The sequence below is a fragment of the Vicugna pacos genome, chromosome 7, assembly GCF_048564905.1.
Source record: "Vicugna pacos chromosome 7, VicPac4, whole genome shotgun sequence".
In the NCBI taxonomy this organism is placed as follows: Eukaryota; Metazoa; Chordata; class Mammalia; order Artiodactyla; family Camelidae; genus Vicugna; species Vicugna pacos.
Genome location: NC_132993.1, coordinates 3,672,262 through 3,690,450, shown reverse-complemented (window position 1 = coordinate 3,690,450; position 18,189 = coordinate 3,672,262). Strand labels below are relative to the sequence as shown.

The window sequence follows — 18,189 nt, the reverse complement described above, 5'->3', positions numbered from 1 at the left end:
TACACTCAAAATGGAGAAGGTGAAGGAGCCAGGGCAGGGGTGGGAGGGGGCTCAGAGGTGGCGGGGGGGGGGGCTGTCTTTTTGTTTCTTTGGGACACGGGAGTGGAATGAAACAGAGGGGTGTGGGGGGAGAGGCTGGGGGGAATTTTGGAGAAGATAGAAAGGGATGTGAGAAGTGCTGTTAGGGACTGGATGTTAGATTACCTTTGACGACCTTTGAGAGTTACCAGTAAGGATGGAAATTAAATCCTCTTTAATTAATTTTTCCTCCGGTTTGTACAGTTTTTAAAAAAAATCTGTGATCGAATTCTCCTGCTGCAAACCACATGGGTTGTGGCTTTGATAGCCACCCGTAAGTGACGGCTTCTGGGTCCTCATGGGAGAGGGTTCCAATATCGGGGAGGGGGGGCTGGAGGGCACGGACCCTAAGGGGGATCCCTGGTGCCGGCGAGGTCAGAGCACGGATGCTGGACGCCAGAGCCACGCTTGGTCTCAGTTATGTGCACAGTCTGTCCTCCTTTCACCTTCATTTGCCGACGACAAAGGGAAACACCTCCCCTTTCCCGCTCAGAATTGATCCGGAGAAGGCGGTACCGGCAGGCTCGCCGCGCTGTAGTGCCTCGAGGTGGCCGCCAGGAGGCAGCGCTGTCTCTTCTCAGGCTGAAGGTTAGCAGGTCGCGCGGGATCCAAGGTGAGTGCCTGGGTGCAGGGTGGGAAATGTGAGGACGGAGAAACACGGACACAAATGAGGGCTTTCTCTAAGCATTCTCACGTCTAGTGGGCGGTCTCCAACCCTGGGGACTTCCGATCCCAAGCATTTAGGCAGGCCCCCTGTCGAGCAAGTGGAGATTGAAGTTGCCCTGGGGAAGGCGATTGGCGGGTTCACCAGAAAACATCTGACATTCAGTGGTTTAGTCGAATGCGTTCCCCGAAGGCAGGGAGGCTGCCTCTCCATCTCTCTCCTGGTGTCCGGCGTGTGTTTCATTTTCAACAAGTGGTCCAGCGGGTGATTTGACAAAGCATCTGACCTTTGCTGAGACGCTGCATTTGAAGGCAAGGAACCAGGTTTTCATCTCAGCCCTCCTCCCCGTGCGTCCTGGAGAAATGGCTTCTGTCTGAGTCTCAGCTCCCCGTGTGTGACGTCCCTCACGTTGTGAAGTGTCGTGCTGCCGAATGCCGGCTGCGGCTGCGGGTGCACGGTTTTGAAAGGGAACGAACGGTTGTGAAGGAGAAATGTACGTTTCTCCTTCTATTATTCTAGACTGCGCAGGGCAGAGTCACCTTCTCATGTGAAGGCTCCTAGAGATTTGCCCAGTGAGCCTCCAGGGGGGTTAAAATAGTAACAAGCTGTCTGCGCTGAGGGTACAAAACGGCTGGAGAGCCCTCCACCCAATTCACGCCCTGGACGGCGCCGAACACGCTGCGCTTGCCCAGGTCTCCCTGACTGCTCTCCAGGGGGTGCTCCGTGGCGAGACTCTTGGGTGTAAGAACAACGCTTCACCCACCCAGTAACTGGCTCCATCTTCTCTACAAACTCCTCGTCCACCTGCCTTCTTAGATCCTCCAGAGTGTGTCCTCTCCGTAGGCAAGCGTGTCTCCATAGTAACCTCTCCAGACTCAACCAAATCCGCGGATTTGCGCCACCAAGCACGAATCTTAGGTCTGCATGTTTCTGTCACCTCAATCGCACCTTTTCTTATATTACCCGCCATCGGCCACCATCCATCTCATCATCCCGTCCAAGCCAGAAACACCACGAAAGGTGGCTGGTCCCCCCCACTCGGCTCTACCTCCTATTCCATTGTCAATTATACCATCGTAATGATGTCCCATCTCCATCTGGGGAGGGGTCTAGAATATTGGAATAACTGGTAACCTGCCTTCTCACCACCCTCTCTCCTCACCTTTCGAGCTCCTCTGAGGCTCGGTGAGCTCACCAAGGGTGAGGAGCATCTCGTATCCCCAGTGCCTTTCTCTGGTGTTGGCCGCACGCAGCTCTCACCCACAAATGTTTGCGAAATGATTAGATGAAAGAACGGTCCATAAGCCTGGCAGCTGAAAACGAGACCAGAACTCACGAAAACTATCTCAGCCAGGGATGTTTACTGTGTGCTTCCTGGGAGATGCATGCAAATTCCTACTTTAGGGAAAGTAGGTATTCTGGTAGGCATATAGCATCATCTCTTAAATCATATAAAATTAAATATATATAACCTCTGCCTTGTGAGGCAGGCAGGGCAAATATTACTTTTCTAAGGTTTTAGCTGTAAGATGAGAAAATTGAGCCTCAGAGGGGTTAAGTGGCTGCCAAGGTCATGACTGTGCTTGGCAAGAAGCAGGATCTCCCTGCCCTGAGTGCCCTGCCCTTTCTTCGTTGTATCTGTAGGCACCTCATGACTCGTGGAGCAATTGATGGAAGGATGTCTGCTCATGGATGCTTATAAGCTGTGTCTCTGACCTCTGCTCCGACAACTGATGTGGCAGAATCCTTGGAATTTGGGCTTCAGGAAGACAGACCCTATCTGGGATGAAATTAAGTGGTTTAAAATGCATTTTGAGATACCTCCCCTGGAGACATGCTACTGACAGCTAAATAAAATGAATATGGAGAAACCTTTTCCTTGCCAATGAATAAAACACAGCTTTCGGGCAAGTAGGTAGATTCAAGGAGACTGTCTTTCCCAGCTATGCTTACAAAGTTTAGTACATGAATAATTGAGCAACTTCCTGGCACACTCCATTTTTATTTGTAAGCATGCCCCGGGGGCAGAAAAAGAGAAAAAAATTTTTTGAAAACAAGTTTTGCATTAGCTAGGAGTTTATTTGTTTGCCAGAAGATTATCTAATTACATTTTCAAAGGGACACGTTGGTGTGTCTTGTTATTCTCTTGTTGACATCTTGACGTCAAATGTATCAGACAAGTTAGAAGGGAGATGGGTAGAAATCTGGATCATGCACGGGGCGGGAGACCAGAATAGAACTTGCAGAAATTCTGTTTGCACATCTATTATGATCCTTATTACAACCCTATGGTCCTACGCTGTAAGAATTGGTTTTGCACTTGCATTTCCTCCCAGTTTAAGCCAGGGGCCATTCCAGGGGCCGCACAGAGCTTCACTGGAAATGGATGCTCCAAAACTGTCCAACACAGATGACTGGATAAAGAAGAAGTGGTATATTTACACAACGGAATACTACTCAGCCATAAAAAAGAATGAAACTACACCCACACACACCCACACACACCCACAACTTCTTTATCTAGCTGTGTGTGAAATGAATAGGTTTTGAATGCCTTCTGTGTGCTGGATGCTGCTCTTGGCGTGGATCACAGTGGAGAGTGAAAGGGACAAACGCCTCCGCCACAGTGGGGCTCACATTCCACTGCGGGAAGATGGACAACAGAACAGCCCAGGGGTGTGTGGTGCGACGTGACCGCAGACCAGCTCTGCACAGACTGGCTGTGAGCTGCAGCTCTCTCCCCCGCGACTGTGAGCGCCTGTGGAACAGGACCTGGTATGGTCACCGCTCTCGGGCCGGAGCTGAACTGCAGCCGTCTGGGACTGCATTCCTCCCCAGGGAAGCCATCAGATGTGCTGCCTTGATTTAAACACTGGTCAGAAAAAATTAACCTGCTTCATTTACATACCTTTATCCAGTGCAACTTAGTTTTTCCTCATGGGTGGGCGTTAAATGACAGGACTGTGCGGAGTCAGGGCTTCGCCAAGGAAACGGCCGCAAAGAGGCTCAGACATGGGGAGTGCTGGTCACACTCTCCTCGGCCATCACAGGCTCCTCCCTCTCCCCTTTGCACAGCTGGTGCTGTCTTGCAGGTTTCCATCGAAGAGGTCAAGGCGCGGCTCTGACTCCAGTCTCGGCACAGATGCTACTCCAGTTAGGTAACCGCTGGCGTGCTTGGCGTCTCCTTTGATCTGAACTTGAGAAGCGTGGCAGCGGAACAGGAGGGCGATGAGCAGCCTGTCCTATCAATCTCCTTTCTAAAAAAATAAAATAAAATATTAGTGCTGGCTATTCATTATCCCCACCATCCTCCTCCCCCCCTTTCTTGGTCTCCTCCGCGTGCCTGGGGAGGGTGTGTGCGGGGCACACGCGTGACTCCTCGCCCCGAGGCTGTGCCCGCGGGTTCAGGCGCAGGCTAGGGGTTGGGGGGAGGGCGGGACAGACCCTCCCGCCCCGCCTTTGGCCCCTGTCCTGGTCGTGGCTCATCTCCCAAGCTCGGCTCTGTTGGCTGCCCTGTCCCCTCAGCACCACTCAAGCTCTCACCAGGATGCTCTGGCCCTCGGGGTCTGGGAATGTCGACCCCTCCCCACGGCTGCTGGTTCTGGGTGCTCCAGCCTCCTCCGACGCTGGCTTACCCCTGCCCGCCCTCCTCAGCCTGTCCCTCCAGTCCCCCGGCTCCAGAATCCTGTATGAATGTGCTTTCTCTTGCCAGGTGGGCGCCTGCCTGACATGGTGATCTAGTTAAGTGACTCGGCATCCAATAGAAAACATTACCATTTGGGAAAAAATAATTATTTAAAGTGGAAAAAAAGCATGAAGTTGTAATTTAGGGACCCTGTTTTTTTCCTTAATCACCTAAAGTAACCCTGTTTCCTTCTAGCTTCAAGGGATCACTTCTGTTTTTTTAAATTGAATTTAGTTTAACTTTTAATCAAAGTATAGTTGATTTGCAATGTTGTGTTAGTTTCAGGTGCACAGCAAAGTGATTCAGTTATATGTATATATAAATATATTCTTTTTCAGATTCTTTTCCATTATAGCTTCTTATAAGAAACTGAATATACTTCCCTGTGCCACACAGTAGGTCCTTGTTGTTTATCTATTTTGTATACAGTTGTGTGTGTATCTGTTAATCCCAAACTCCTAGTTTATCCATCTTCCCTTGAGGGCTCACTTCCTTAAAATCACTCGGAGTTTTTGATTTCAGATCAGAAACCCTCTCCAAGGGATGTGTTTGACTCTGCAGCCTCTGAGCTTCAGAGGAACTTGAAATCTTCGATTCTTTCCCAGCTTGGCTGAGGATTAAGACCTGAGCGCTAAGACTGCGTTCCCTCTGCTTCCCATAACTGCAGGAGGGGAGGCAGCTGAGGAGCCAGACGCGCAGACCCTGTACTGGGAAGCAGAACATGTGACCTGGGCCTGGGAAACCTGCCAAAGAAGTCGGGCACGTGGGGGGGGGGGACCCGCAGGATGAGTGGGGGCGCGGGTGCCATCTGCTCGTGGCGACCTTCAACCTCTGCAGCTGGACAGGAGACACAGGCAGCGGGTGGATCTGCGGAGCTGTGAGTCGGGGCGAAACAGGAGCGGTGGGGGGGGGAGGGGGGAGGGGCAGCGCCAAGAAAGCCAAGGTCACTCCTGTGTCACCTGGACCCCCAGCCGGCTATTAAGACAATTTCCAGAGGTTCTGTTTCCCTCTTTGCTCCACCTTCCACTTACTGGACAGAGCGGAAAACGCTCTCTGCCTGCCGGTGTGAAAGCCTGTTGTTGGGGAAGGGGGCTGGGAAGGAAATGATTTTCACTTCTCTGATGAGAAAGAGCATCCAGGCACAATTACAGTGTCTGCTATTCTAAATCCACCATTTAGAGAAGAGAAGCCTGGACCTTTTCTTGCTTTAATTCTTTGCTTTTTAGAATGTGGACTTCGGGTTAAGTTTAAGATTTAAATGATGACCTGATGCCCTTCAGCATCAGCGCTTACTCAGTTAAGTTGCAGCGCACCTGCTTGATGTGGCGGGTGAGAGAAGGATTTACGAAGCATATTTGAAAGCTTGGCTGGGACGCCGGTGCACCCTCTTACTCTCCTCCCGCCCGACCTTTCGGTCTCGGTTCCTCCTTTCTGTCCTGCGTTCTTTCCTTCCCTTTACAGTTTCTCTCCCTCAGAGCCCCCCTCTCCTGCCACTTCATCCCCACCCGGGCCCACGAGTGCCCTGAAGGGAAGTCCTTTCAGCCGAGCGCCCCTGTTCAGCCCCACCAGCCTCTCCCCAGGCGAGCCCTCTGCGGGGGATGGCGTGGGCTTCCTAGAGGCTCTGGAGATGAGAAAGTGTCCCCGGGAAGGACAAGTGACCGGGTGACAGAGCCCGAGCCCTAACTGAGGGGCACGTTGAGGGAGATTCAAAATTGCCACTGCACTGTTAAGCCTCAGGGTGGAGGTGGGGGGAGAAGGAAGAGGTGGGAGAAAGGATGTGGCCAGGAGGGACACGAGAGGACAGGACGGTTGTCTGGGGACAGCGTGATCCCTGAAAATTCAGACACAGTACTTGCAGCCAGTCCTTGGATTCCAGGAAGAGTAAACTTTCTCACATCTATCTCCCCACCAGCCCCTATGCTGGCCTTCTATCTTGAGAGGGTCATTGCACATCTAGGAATCCTGGGTTAAATGCACGTGTGCACGTGGGATGGTGCGCTGGCATTTGTCATGCTGATGTTAGTATCCAGCCCGGCTCTGTGGGGGACCAGGCGGCAGAGGAGAGGAGGACCGATCCGGGCTGAGCCCTGGAGCCTGAGGGAGCTGGATCGGGTGGGGTGAGGCTGGCCTCGAAGTTCTAAGCCCTGCAGGACAGAGGATGGTAGGGAATTAACGAGCGTCTAATTAATCCCAGAAATTATCCTAGAAAACTGACGCACACTTACACTCTTACGATAATACTATGTGAAATATATTTTGAGTTCCATTTTGCAGAGGACAGAAAAAAAATGGAGGCTCATAAGTAACTTCTTCAAAATCACATGGCTTAGCAGGTGTCCAGCTAAAATTTGAATCTGAATTAGCAAATCTGGCTGGATCTCAAGTTCCAGCTGTTTGCAGAACCTCTGGGAGGGACTGAGGCAGGCCCAGCACCTTGGCAGGGATTAGGGGGAGGCTTTGCCTCCTGCCCCCACCTCCCCTGCACTGCGGATTCAGAACAGCCTACTGAGTGATATGGGACAACCTGGTGACTCCCGAAGAACCGCCGGGTAGTGAAGAGACCAAGGGACCTCTTTCTTTAGTGCCGTCATGTGCCCTGTTTCCCTTCCCAAGTGCACAGAGCCGGGCATGTGATGGTGTCTGTGCGCATGTGTGTGTCTGTGTGTGCGTGTGCATGATTGCCCTTGTATGGAGTATTTGAGAACAAAGCAAAACAAAACAAAACTTACAGGTATTAACCACAGTGGCTCCATCTGGGGCCGAATCCTGACCAAGCTCGCTCTCCTCAGGAGTCAGGATATTACCATGGGCTGCAAAGAGCCTTTCCATGTCCTCCCGCCTTGGGAAGAGTCTGTTTATTGCTCCATTAGAGAAATTTACGTCGATCATAAAAATTAGGAAAACACAGAAAAGTAGAAAAAGCAACCACCATTAATTATAGTTAACTTTATATTGATTTTAAAAAAGAAGCCTGAAGAAATAATGGGAAGGAAATACATCAAACTATTACAGCCTGGCAGAAACAATTGCACCATCATTCTGTGGCTGCACCGTTGTCCACAGAACTGATGAATCACAGCTTACAAAGCATCCACGCTCCTGTTGTATATTTAAATTATCTCCACGTTTTCCATTACTAAAAATTATATTTAGTAATTACTCTGCTTCGTGCATCCCCGCCCCTGATGATATTCTCAGAATCTCAGGATACATTCTCAGGAAATGCCATTACTGAGTGAAAAAGTGTAAATGTTTTTAAAGCTCTTGATGTTTATTGCCAAAGCAAGTGCGGGTCTATATGAGAGCCGCTGACCGATTTGCGGGGTGGGTGCTGCCCAGGGCGGCCGTGCGGGCGTCCGTGCCTGTGATGGTGGGAGCGGTGGAATGGGGAACCAGTCTAGGTTTCGGGGAGGAAGCTGGCAGGTGAAGGACACAGGGACACCCGGCCGGAGGCCCTTGCAGGCCAGGTCCTCCAGCCTGGAGACCGTGCAGGGGAGGCGTGTGAGGGAACACCGTCTGTCTGCGTACTGGAGTGAGGTTCACTTCTAGGAAACCTGCGGGAAGGAGACGCAGCTAGCGCTCGCCTGTCTGCGGCCTCTGGTTTCTGCTCCCCACGGGAGTGTCACATCACAATGAAGCAGCCACCCAGCTGGGCCACCAGAATCATCAGGACCTTGTACCTCCATTACCATATGACCCAGCAAGCCTGCTCCTGGGCATATATCCAGAGGGAACCTTAATTCAAAAAGACACCTGCACCCCAGTGTTCACAGCAGAACTATTTACAATAGAAAAGATGTTGAAACAACCTAAATGTCCATTGACAGATGACTGGATATAGAAGTTGTAGTATATTTATACAATGGAATACTACTCAGCCAGAAAAAAGAATGAAATCATGCCATTTGCAGCAACATGGTGGACCTGGAGATTGTCATTCTAAGTGAAGTAAGTCAGAAAGAGAAAGAAAAATACCATATGATATCACTCATATGTGTCTAAAAATAGGCAGAAAAGAATCTATTTACAAAAGAGAAATGTAATCATAGACATAGTAAAAAACTTATGATTACTGGGGGGAAAGGGGGTGGGAAGGGGTAAATTGGGAGTTAGGGATTTGCAGATACTAACATATATATAACAGACAAACAACAAGTTTCTACTGTACAGCACAGGGAACTATATTCAGTATCTTGAGTAGGATCCTGAAGCAGAGGGGAGTTTTAGGGGCAAAGAAGCACCAGATTGAAACCTTGGGGGCTTGAGGTTGACTGTGCAAAATCTGTTTCCTTTAGGACCCCACTGTCTGAGCAGTGCCGGGCCAGGAATGTGCTCATTGACTCCTTGGTGAATGGAGGGATGGAGACATAGAAGAATGCAGATGGGAGGCCGGGCCAGGCGGCTCCTGGAGGGGTTTGGTGATTGTAGCTCAGTGATTATGTCCCCTGGCTCTTTCCCCACGCCAGCTCCCTCACTTCCCTGCTTCTCTCCTCCATTTTAACTTCTCACTGCTGCACTTGGGGTCTTTAAATTGTTTTCTGTGGAATCACACAGCTTCTGGCTCATTACCAACAGGCCACATGGTAACCTGCCAACAACTGGATGTGGGAAGCATTGAATAGAAAACAAGGTATAAAGCTGGATTTTTCAAACCACAGGTGGGGGTTCTCAACACCTCTTTTCTCTGCCTGGTGCAGGGAGAAGGTTAGCTCCCGTAAGTATGAGTGTTTTCTCACTGCAGTAATTCTCAGGGAGACTGAAAAAAACAGGCCCCTGGAAGGGGACGCACCAGAATCGGGTACTTCTGCATGACCCCTTCCTCCTGGGAGAACTTCTGTTCCAAGTGTTTCTAGAACAGTGCCTGTACTCAGATGTCGTGTGTTTGGAAGCTTTGAGAAGAGGTCGTGCAACTTCATTTGTCTCTGATACAGGACCCCACAAGATGTGTCTCTGCAAGGAAGAGATATATGTGTGTATATATATATATGTATTTTTTTTAATTGAAGTATAGATGAGTTTGCCATCTTGGAAGCAGATTCTCCAGCCTCGGTCAAGCCTTTGGATGACAGCTTCCTCCACTGACCACACTTGACCACAACCTCATGAGAGACCCTGAGTCAGAATCACCTGACTAAACCACTCCCAAATTTCTGACCCTCAGTAACTGTGAGAAAAAAAAATTTATTATTTTAAGCCAACTGTTTATTATAATCATTTACATATCAGTTGATGACTAACATAAACTCGCTTTCATCATTATTTTTATTTTAAGCAATCAATCAACTTTTAAAGAGATTATAAATATTATTTTACATTTGACCACTTATTTCCATCTTCAATGCTCTCATTCCTTTTTGGATATGAAAATTCCCACTTGGTATCATTTTTTTTTCTACCTGTAGAAATTCCTTCGGTATTTCTTGTAGTTAAAAATCTGGTGGCAATGAATTTACTTAATGCTTTTTCCTCTAAGACACCTTTAGCCTTTATTTAAAAAACTTTTTTTATTTGGAAACAATTTTAAACTCACACAGAAGTTGCAAACATAACACTCTTTACCAAGCTTCCCCCATGACAGCATCTTATGTAATTATGACACATTTAGCAAGACCAGGAAACTGACATTATAACAATACTGAAGATGTTTTTGGATTTAGCCAGTTTTCACACACACTCATTTTGGGCGACACGTGATTCTGTGAAATTTTATCACATCTATAGCCAACGTCACCATCTCCCCAGCTGGGGTCTCTTCAGTTTCCCGTCTCGTGCTGTGAACTGCAAACTGCGTCCGGCTGTCATCCAGGGGAGTTGTCAGGCCCACCTCAGTCCTCTCCTTCTTGCAGGAATCACACTCCTGTGCTGTCAATGGCCAGTGAGCAGAAACGATGATTTATTTCCTCTGTATTTGTCTAGTTTTCTAGTTAATTTTAGTGGGGAGATAGTTAGGTCCCCGTGATGCACCGTGGAGGGAAGTGGGCGTGTGAATGCTGGGAAGGTGTTCGTGGCTCGTGTAACTCTCTGAGGCGCAAGCAGCGGGGCTGACAAGCTGTCGCGCTGGTCTGTCTTTGGGGTGGGAGGAGCACCAGCTTGAATTCTGAATTTCCTCTTCTTCACAGGAGCCCACATGTACGTGGCTGTTCCCTTCTTAAAAGGCTCACTGTCGTCTCCTGATTTCCTGTGTCAATGTCTTCCCTCCCATTAGCATCACCAGTCACCCACCTCCCCATTTTCTTTTCAACTTCCCTTGCTTTCTGTTGTCTGCCTTGTAATTCTCCTTTTTTGATCAAGCTCTTATCTTCAGAACCGTCAGTTTCAACATGATCCCAGACTCAGTAGCTTTGTCATGTAAACTTTTTCTATTTAATACCATTGTGTCACCAAGCAGTTACAGAAATCAAAGCCTTGGAGAATGTCAGAACTGATGAGAGTAAATGTTACAAATGACAGTCATTGGTTTTGTAGCCAACAAAGCAAGCATTAAAGGTTATTAATTATACAGAAATGTTTCTGAAGGATAATTAATGTCAAGGCAAACCACCCGCTTTGGTGAGTGTCAGGCTGAAGGGAAGGTCAGAGGGAGAAGAGGCACCACGCTTCCCTCTGTTTGGCTGAAACTGCCGATGAACAGGATGAACAAAACAGCCGAGCTGTGTTTACTGTATTTTGGTCTCGGTCTCTGTGGTTCTGAGAAACTCGTTGCTCCTTCCTGCTTACTTCCCACCATTTGAGGATGATAACTCAGGACGTATCTACATCATATACTGGACAGTGATTCAGAGCATAGATGGTCTTCTGGAGAACCTTCCCCACCCTACAAGGTATTGCCATCTGGCTTGTGCGGTAATTGAGTCTTTGAAACGCCATTCCATCGTTAAGCCAGCTGCTTCAGGGTGGTGGGGAACACGGTGAGAGCAGTGAGTTCCATGAGCATGGGCCCATTGCCGCACTGCATTTTCTGTGAAGTGAGTCCCTTGACCCCTTGACCCAAAGCAATGCTGTGTGGAGCACCATGAGGGTGGATAAGGCATTCTGGAAGTCCATGCGTGGTAGTTTTGGCAGACACTCTGCATGTAGAGAAGGAAAATCTGTATCTAGATTAGGTGTCTGTTCTAGCGAGGTCGAAGCACTGCTTCTTCCAGGACGGAAGTGGTCCAGTGCAACCAACCTGCCGCCAGGTAGCCGACTGGTCACCCCAGCGAATGGCGCATCTTGGTGGCTCAGCGTTGGTCTCTGCTCACTGTTGGGCACTCAGTGATTAAGATTACTGATCACATCTACAAAATATCTTCACAAAACACTTGACTGAGTAACTGAGGACTGTCATCTAACCAAGGTGACCCATCAAAAGACTCTCACAGTCTAAATCCAAATTTTTGGATATGACCTCATGTCCACTGAATAAAGGTTATCTTTCATACGTGGCTGAAAATTCTTTAGTTTTACAAATGCCCTCTGCTAAGCTTTTGTGTAGACATTCTGGTAGAAGTTCTGTGGCAGGAGTTTGAGATCTGCAAATATAACATGTACATGAGGAGAGGAGGACCTTTCTGGTTAAAATAAACATTGTGCCCTGGGTTTGTCTTTTAGGTAAAATGGTTTTAAAATCTTTGCACTTGTGTACGTGCGTGCTTCATTGCTGCGAGTGGGGCAGGGCTGACCCCGCCGACGCTGTGTAGTGATCTGTGGGTCTCTGGGACAGTGTTCAAGAACCTTAGGGTGGAAGAAATGAGGGCTGGCGTGCGGGTCAGGCAGGATCCGTTAAGCCGTGTAGCTTCAGAGCCATAAAGTGTGTGGTTGGCACCCGACTAGGAGTGTAACACACCAGAGACAGAACGAGCGGAGGGCCCAATGCCCAGTTGACATTGCCTCCAAATTAAAATACCCAGATACGCTTGCTAGCGTGAATCAACATGAGCGCATGATTTCTAGGGTTGCTTTCTGCTCTTCCCTCTTCCACTTGGCTGGCCTGAGGGCGCTGCTGCCTGAGGGACAACTGAGGGATTGGAAAGCCTTTGCCTCTTCGAGGACCGAACCCCAAATCTACAGCTGCTTCAGGTGCAGCTATAATCTGCCTTCCTCGGCGAAACCGCCCCCGATCATCAGCCGTGTTACTCTCCTCCGCCGGGCTGTCGGGGCCGCAAGACAGGGGTGTTCTCTTCTTACTGGCAGTTTTGTCATCCAGTCTGAAAGCCCAACGTGTAGTTTTGAACAAATGCTATGTTCCTGATGAATATTTGCCGAGAGATTGATCATCAGAAACAAAGGGGTAGGAAGTAGCTTTCATTCTTCTGTGATGATAGGAATAATGGAGTGGATGGTCCCTTGTCTGTCGCCCAGGTATGGATGAGGGCCATCGGAGAAGCCCTGAGTGATGCAGACGCTGAGTCACCACTGGAATCACAGAAGTGAGCTCAAGGTTTCGCTATGCAAAGCGAGCGCTCACCTGTGTTCTGGGAATACGGTGGGCCCGACGTGGAAAAGCGTCACCGCCCAGAAAGACAGCTTACAATGTCCCAGGTGTCCTCTTAAAAATACAGAGACTCGAGCCATTCGTCAGTGTGTTCCTGAGCACCACGCTGGGGAGGGAGCGACAGAACTGACGTGGCTCTGCCTGAAGAAATACACGGGCGGTGGTCCCCTTGGGGTTCCCGTGGCGGGGGGAGTGTTTCTTCAGCTGGGCGACGAGCTCATGAGTGTCTAATAGGTCAGTCACAGGTTGTTCACCCTCTTCGTTAGCTCGGGAACACGAGATGGCAATTTCCATTCTTCGTGTGTTATCAGCTGGGCAGCTCTAGCAATATGAGTGCTTTTCTGACACGTGGCAGGTATACGTGTGTGAATGCATGTATTCACCAGGGTGAGTATCACTTCTGGGAAAACACAGGCGCTTGGCCCCGTAGTAAAATGCCTGACATTCTGCTGAGCTGACACTTGCTGGGATCTCCTCAAAAACCCGAGGACAAGGGGTTATTTTATCTTCTGCTCCTCCCATCACCAAGAAAAAGGCAGTATTTGTTGAGCTGAAATATGCCGGCCCAACTAACTTGACAGGTCCCTGAAAAAGCTACTGAGCTCTGAGTAGAGCCCAGAGTGAGGGCTGGTCCTCCCATGGGTCCTGGCTGCGGCGCCTGGGGTTCTGTCCTCAGCCCTGGCGGCCGATCTCACGGTACTCAAAGTGTCAGAGACATCAGGGGTGCTACACGGAGCCTGTGGCGTGTCCCTGTGCATAGGGAGTACAGCCATGTTTTCTTTGGCAAATGACATTCTGATTTGGAGAAATGGTCTCTAGCTGGTGGCTGGCTGACCGTGGACGTAGGTGATCGGATGTGTTCTTCAAGGAGCCAGCAACATCCGAGCCGTCCAGATGTAGCCTGGACATGCCCGGCAGCTGTCTGTTATCAGATGGAAATGGTGTTTGTGGCACTGGTGGTGCCAGGACCTGAAGGTGCAGGCGATCGGCAAGAATGCCTCTCTCACAAACAGAGTGCCTGGTCTCGAAACACCGCTGCTCCTCCCTCAACAAACGCCCGTGCCTGTGGGACGTGGGTCATGGATGCGGCTCACGGACACTGACTGGAAAAGACAAAAGCCCTTTTGGGATGGTGCACATCACACTGACGTCAGTCACATGGGGGTGCTGTGATGCTCTGAAGAGCGGAGGAGGAGGAGAAGGGAAACCGGCCTCTTCCATCCATCATTCATGGGCCTGGTGTCTCCTACTTACCACCAAATCCCCAACTGTTCGGTCTGGATCAAGGGATTACCTTTACAGCTAGAGAGGGAAAGGAATATGCAGATGCTCGTGGGATTCCCGACCCCATTAAAAGTCCCACCATCTGGAAGTCACTGACCTACAGGAGTAGAGTGACTGTCAGAGGCTGAGGCATGATGCCAAGGAGATTTCACCCCAGTCTGACGTGCTGTCTTTCCGATGCCACACAGACTCTGACAGAGTGAAGCAGCGAAACATGGATGGTGATTTGTCTGGCCAGAATATCCAGCGATTTTTCTGGATAGCCAGAACCTGTTGGTCTAGGAATCAGAGAACGAACATTAGGGTGAGTCTTCACACAGTTACATCTGAAGACCCATTTGTAGTTAGTTTTTATTTCTTGCTCCATTAACTATGGACTTTGCTGAATTAGAGGTTTTGGAAAGTAAGAAATGTCTCAACAGAAGAGAGAGCAGTGGTTCCTTTCATCTGGAGGCTGAGGCTAACGCCTGCAAGTTTGGAATCTTTGCGTCGTCAGGCTGATGGAGCAAAAAGAAGTTCAGCTGTTGGTTGGGTGATCTGATTCTGATGATTAAAAGAAAAGGGGTGTCGCTAAGTAACTGGGGCAGAGGAGAGCGATGAAGCTCACTCTTTTGGGAAGTGACACTAAGCCCTGGTCAGCCGTGGAGGTGACGGTGAAAGCTCCGGGTCTGTAGAATTTGAGAGGCCGACCGGCAATTTCTCTTTAGTTCTCCCTCAGGCGCAGAATTTCTTACCGCTTATTATACTGTGAATCGGGGGATGTGCGCAGAATTGAAACGGAGAAGGTAGTAAAGACTGCCTGCCTGGATCACGGACAGACAAAGGGCCCCCCAGGAAGAGCCCCCCGCACGTGGACGCAGCCAGGGCTGTGACGGCGCCCTAAGGTTTCTGAATTATGGGCCAATCACGCCCTGTAATAGACTACAGACACTTCATTTGTAAGTCAGCATAAGCACTTTGCCCATGTCCCTCGAGCGAGTGCATTTATTTGGTCGGTCACAGGCGACAACAGTGGGCAGGGCGAGCCCCTCCCAGTGACATCGGCCAGGATCAAGGTGGTCTGCGATGCACCCTGTTTCTGGGGGACGCAAAGGCGCCAGGCCCTGTGCTAAGTACGGGAGGTTGGAGCACGGGTCGGGGCCCCCAGGACTCAGCCTGGGGGCAGGGCTCGCCCCGAAGCGCTCTGTTTCAGACGTGCTTCCAAGCAGCACTTGCGCACCCGTGTTGAGATGTTCGCTGTGTCGTGCGTGCTTTTACCCTAAGTTGCGCTTTTCCTTCACGGCGGTGCTGACGGTAGTGAAATCCGTGTGGATGCGCTCAGGGAGATGGTGGTAGAGCAGGCTCTGGGCTCTACAGTCAGGGAGGGTCGCGCCCGAGGTAGCTCTCTGGTCTACCGGCCGTGGCCGAGACCCGGCCCTCCCAGGTGTAAATGTGGCAAACGCCATTTACATCGAGAGGCTGTTGGAAGGATTGATGGAGGACTTGTATTAAAACACCTAGTGTAAGAAGACAATCAATAATTCTTCATTCCTCATTCCAAGACTTTTATTTCTTTCACTGCACGGTGATAAATTCACCTGGGCTGAAGAATTCTAACTAGTTAGGAAGTGCTTCTGTAAAGAAGGTGGAAGGGAAGAATCACATATATTTAAAAGTTGAATAACTTCCGTGGTTGTTCTCAAGCTCTTCCTGCTGTAGAGAAGAGGGCTTCTCCAGAATAGGCCATTTTCTCCCAACCACTCTTCCAGGGACACTGCACCCATGAGCAAAGTCTGCATAATTAATGCACTGGATGGGACTGCGTTGATGCCACTGTGTACGAGAAATCATCAAGAAGTTAATAAAGCAATGATGGAACCTTTGGCAAATGTGGAGCTGAATCTCAAAAATAAAAGTCAAAATACCATTACATCATCACACCTTTTCCAGCAAAAGGACTCACATAAATGAGAGATCATAATGTTCCACGGAACGGAAGGAGACTGTCTTCCCTCTTCTGAGAACGCACACAGTCTGTTAAGAGAGGGAGGTTACAGATGCCCCTGCTTTTTCGGGTTGGGCTCTTGTGCAAAGCTGGGGCTCTCCCACTTCAAGCTTGTCAGCCTGCAGAGAGGGCAGCAGAAAGAAGCGCTCTGGGCTGTGACCTTGGCTTCAATTCAGGATGCCAAGAAGTTGTCACACCCCTGGCTTCAGTATCAGTGCCCAGCTCTTCTGTCCAAACTACTCTGCCGTCAGCACAGCTCCGATCGTATTTCCCGCTTGGCTCGGTTGTTTGTATTTATATTTTAGCAGCCAGAGCTCTGGAGTGGAAGAGAGAAGGGGCCAGTAAATGGGAGGATTTGGGATCCAAATCCAGTGCCACCTTCAGCGTCCTGGAAGGTTGAAGTTGGAGGGAACTGAGAGTCATTATATTGATGGGAAAAATGAAGATGAGCCGATGAAGTGAATTACCCAAGGTCGCACAGCTGTCGGTGCAGGGGGCACGAGCAGAGCTTGGGCTGCAGCACTTTAACGGTCTCGTCTCCAGCTCGTGCTTCGGGGACTCGCCATGTGCCGCTGATCTGCTCTTTTCTTTAGGTTGCACATTACCAGGTTTTCCAACCCTTTACTTGCCTTGTTTTCCAGTGATTACGGTCCTGATTACTGCCCCTTTTCATGGGCTCACACTCCCGTTTGCTGATGTGCCTTGATCCTGTGGCATCACAAAGGCACTGCTTGGGATGCAGTTGCCTAACGAGAGGAGCAGAGGAGGATTCTTCAATCGGAATGATATATTCCTACTACCATCCAAGGACAGACTGGCTCGTGTGGTTGTTAACACATCCCACGTGCGTACTTTATGCCTTTACAATCCTAGAGACACACCGTCAACATGAACATTGATTTTTAAAGTGATCGTTTCTTGTCTTGATGCTAATAATAATAATAATAAACAACAAACAACGATTCTTTACTATTTCCAGGCACTTTAAACATCATGCTTTACTTACAGGTATTAACTCACTGAATCTGCACAATAACCTCTTGCGTTGGCGACCACTAGCTCCCCTAGCAGGCAGATGAGGACACAGAGGTCGGGATGGTAAAGATGTCCAAGGTCACACAAGCGGTAAGGAGCAAGGTCAAGTTCAAACCGAGGGACTTTGTCTACAGAGGCCACAATCCTCAGATACTATATATTAAGAACTCAAGGTATGTCTTGCTTCTGGCCTTCAGGGCTTGGAGCAGTGGAGGAGAGACTGCAGTTTCATAAATCATGTGAGGACAGAACTACTGAGCAAGAATCCTGCAGCTGCCCACATGGAGGCTCACAGTCACTGCGAGTGGAGAACCATGGTGGATTCCAAGCCCATTGCCTCCATCTGCTGGGGGGACAAGAAGTTGGAACTCTGTCTCTTTTTTATTCATTTATTTTTGTTCTGGAGGGTAATTAGATTTATTTATTTACTTATTTATTTTAATGGAGGGACTGGGGATTGAACGCAGGACCTGTGCATGCCAAGCATGCGCTCCACCACTGAGCCCTACCCTCTTTCCGCTCTCTCTTTTGAAGACAGGCAGAAAAGAGAAAAGATAGAGGGCCACAGCAAACCAGGGTATTGCTCCTTCCTCACCCCAAACAGAGAGTCCATGGAGGACACCTGGGGCAGATGATGGACCAGAAAGGGCGGCAGGGCAGGGCTGTGTTCTCTGCAGAACCGCCAGTTTATAACACAACAGCATCACCTGACGTTGAGTGCTGGCCAGTCACAGCAGCCACTCTTTCCTCCCTGGGGAGGTACACGTTAGGGACGTGTCAGAGGAGCCTGGGAAGTGGGAAGCGGCGTGGAGTCTTCCCTTCCAAGAGGTTGATGCTGCAGTGTGAGTAGAGGAAATGCAGCCCATCTGAGCTGTGCCCAGCCCCCGGAACAAACCAAGGATGAGAAGGTGAGGCGGCCTGCTTGTCAGCTCCCTCCCGCCTAGCCTGGACTGCTTTCTAGGCTGACGGGGCTCTCCTCGGTCTGC

The 18,189-nt window shown here is 49.7% G+C and overlaps 1 pseudogene; it reads left to right on the top strand.

The window, feature by feature from the left end:
* The first annotated feature begins 376 nt into the window (after positions 1-376).
* LOC116278582 (PAX3- and PAX7-binding protein 1-like) overlaps positions 377-18,189 on the top strand; it is a 35,806-nt pseudogene continuing 17,993 nt past the window's right edge.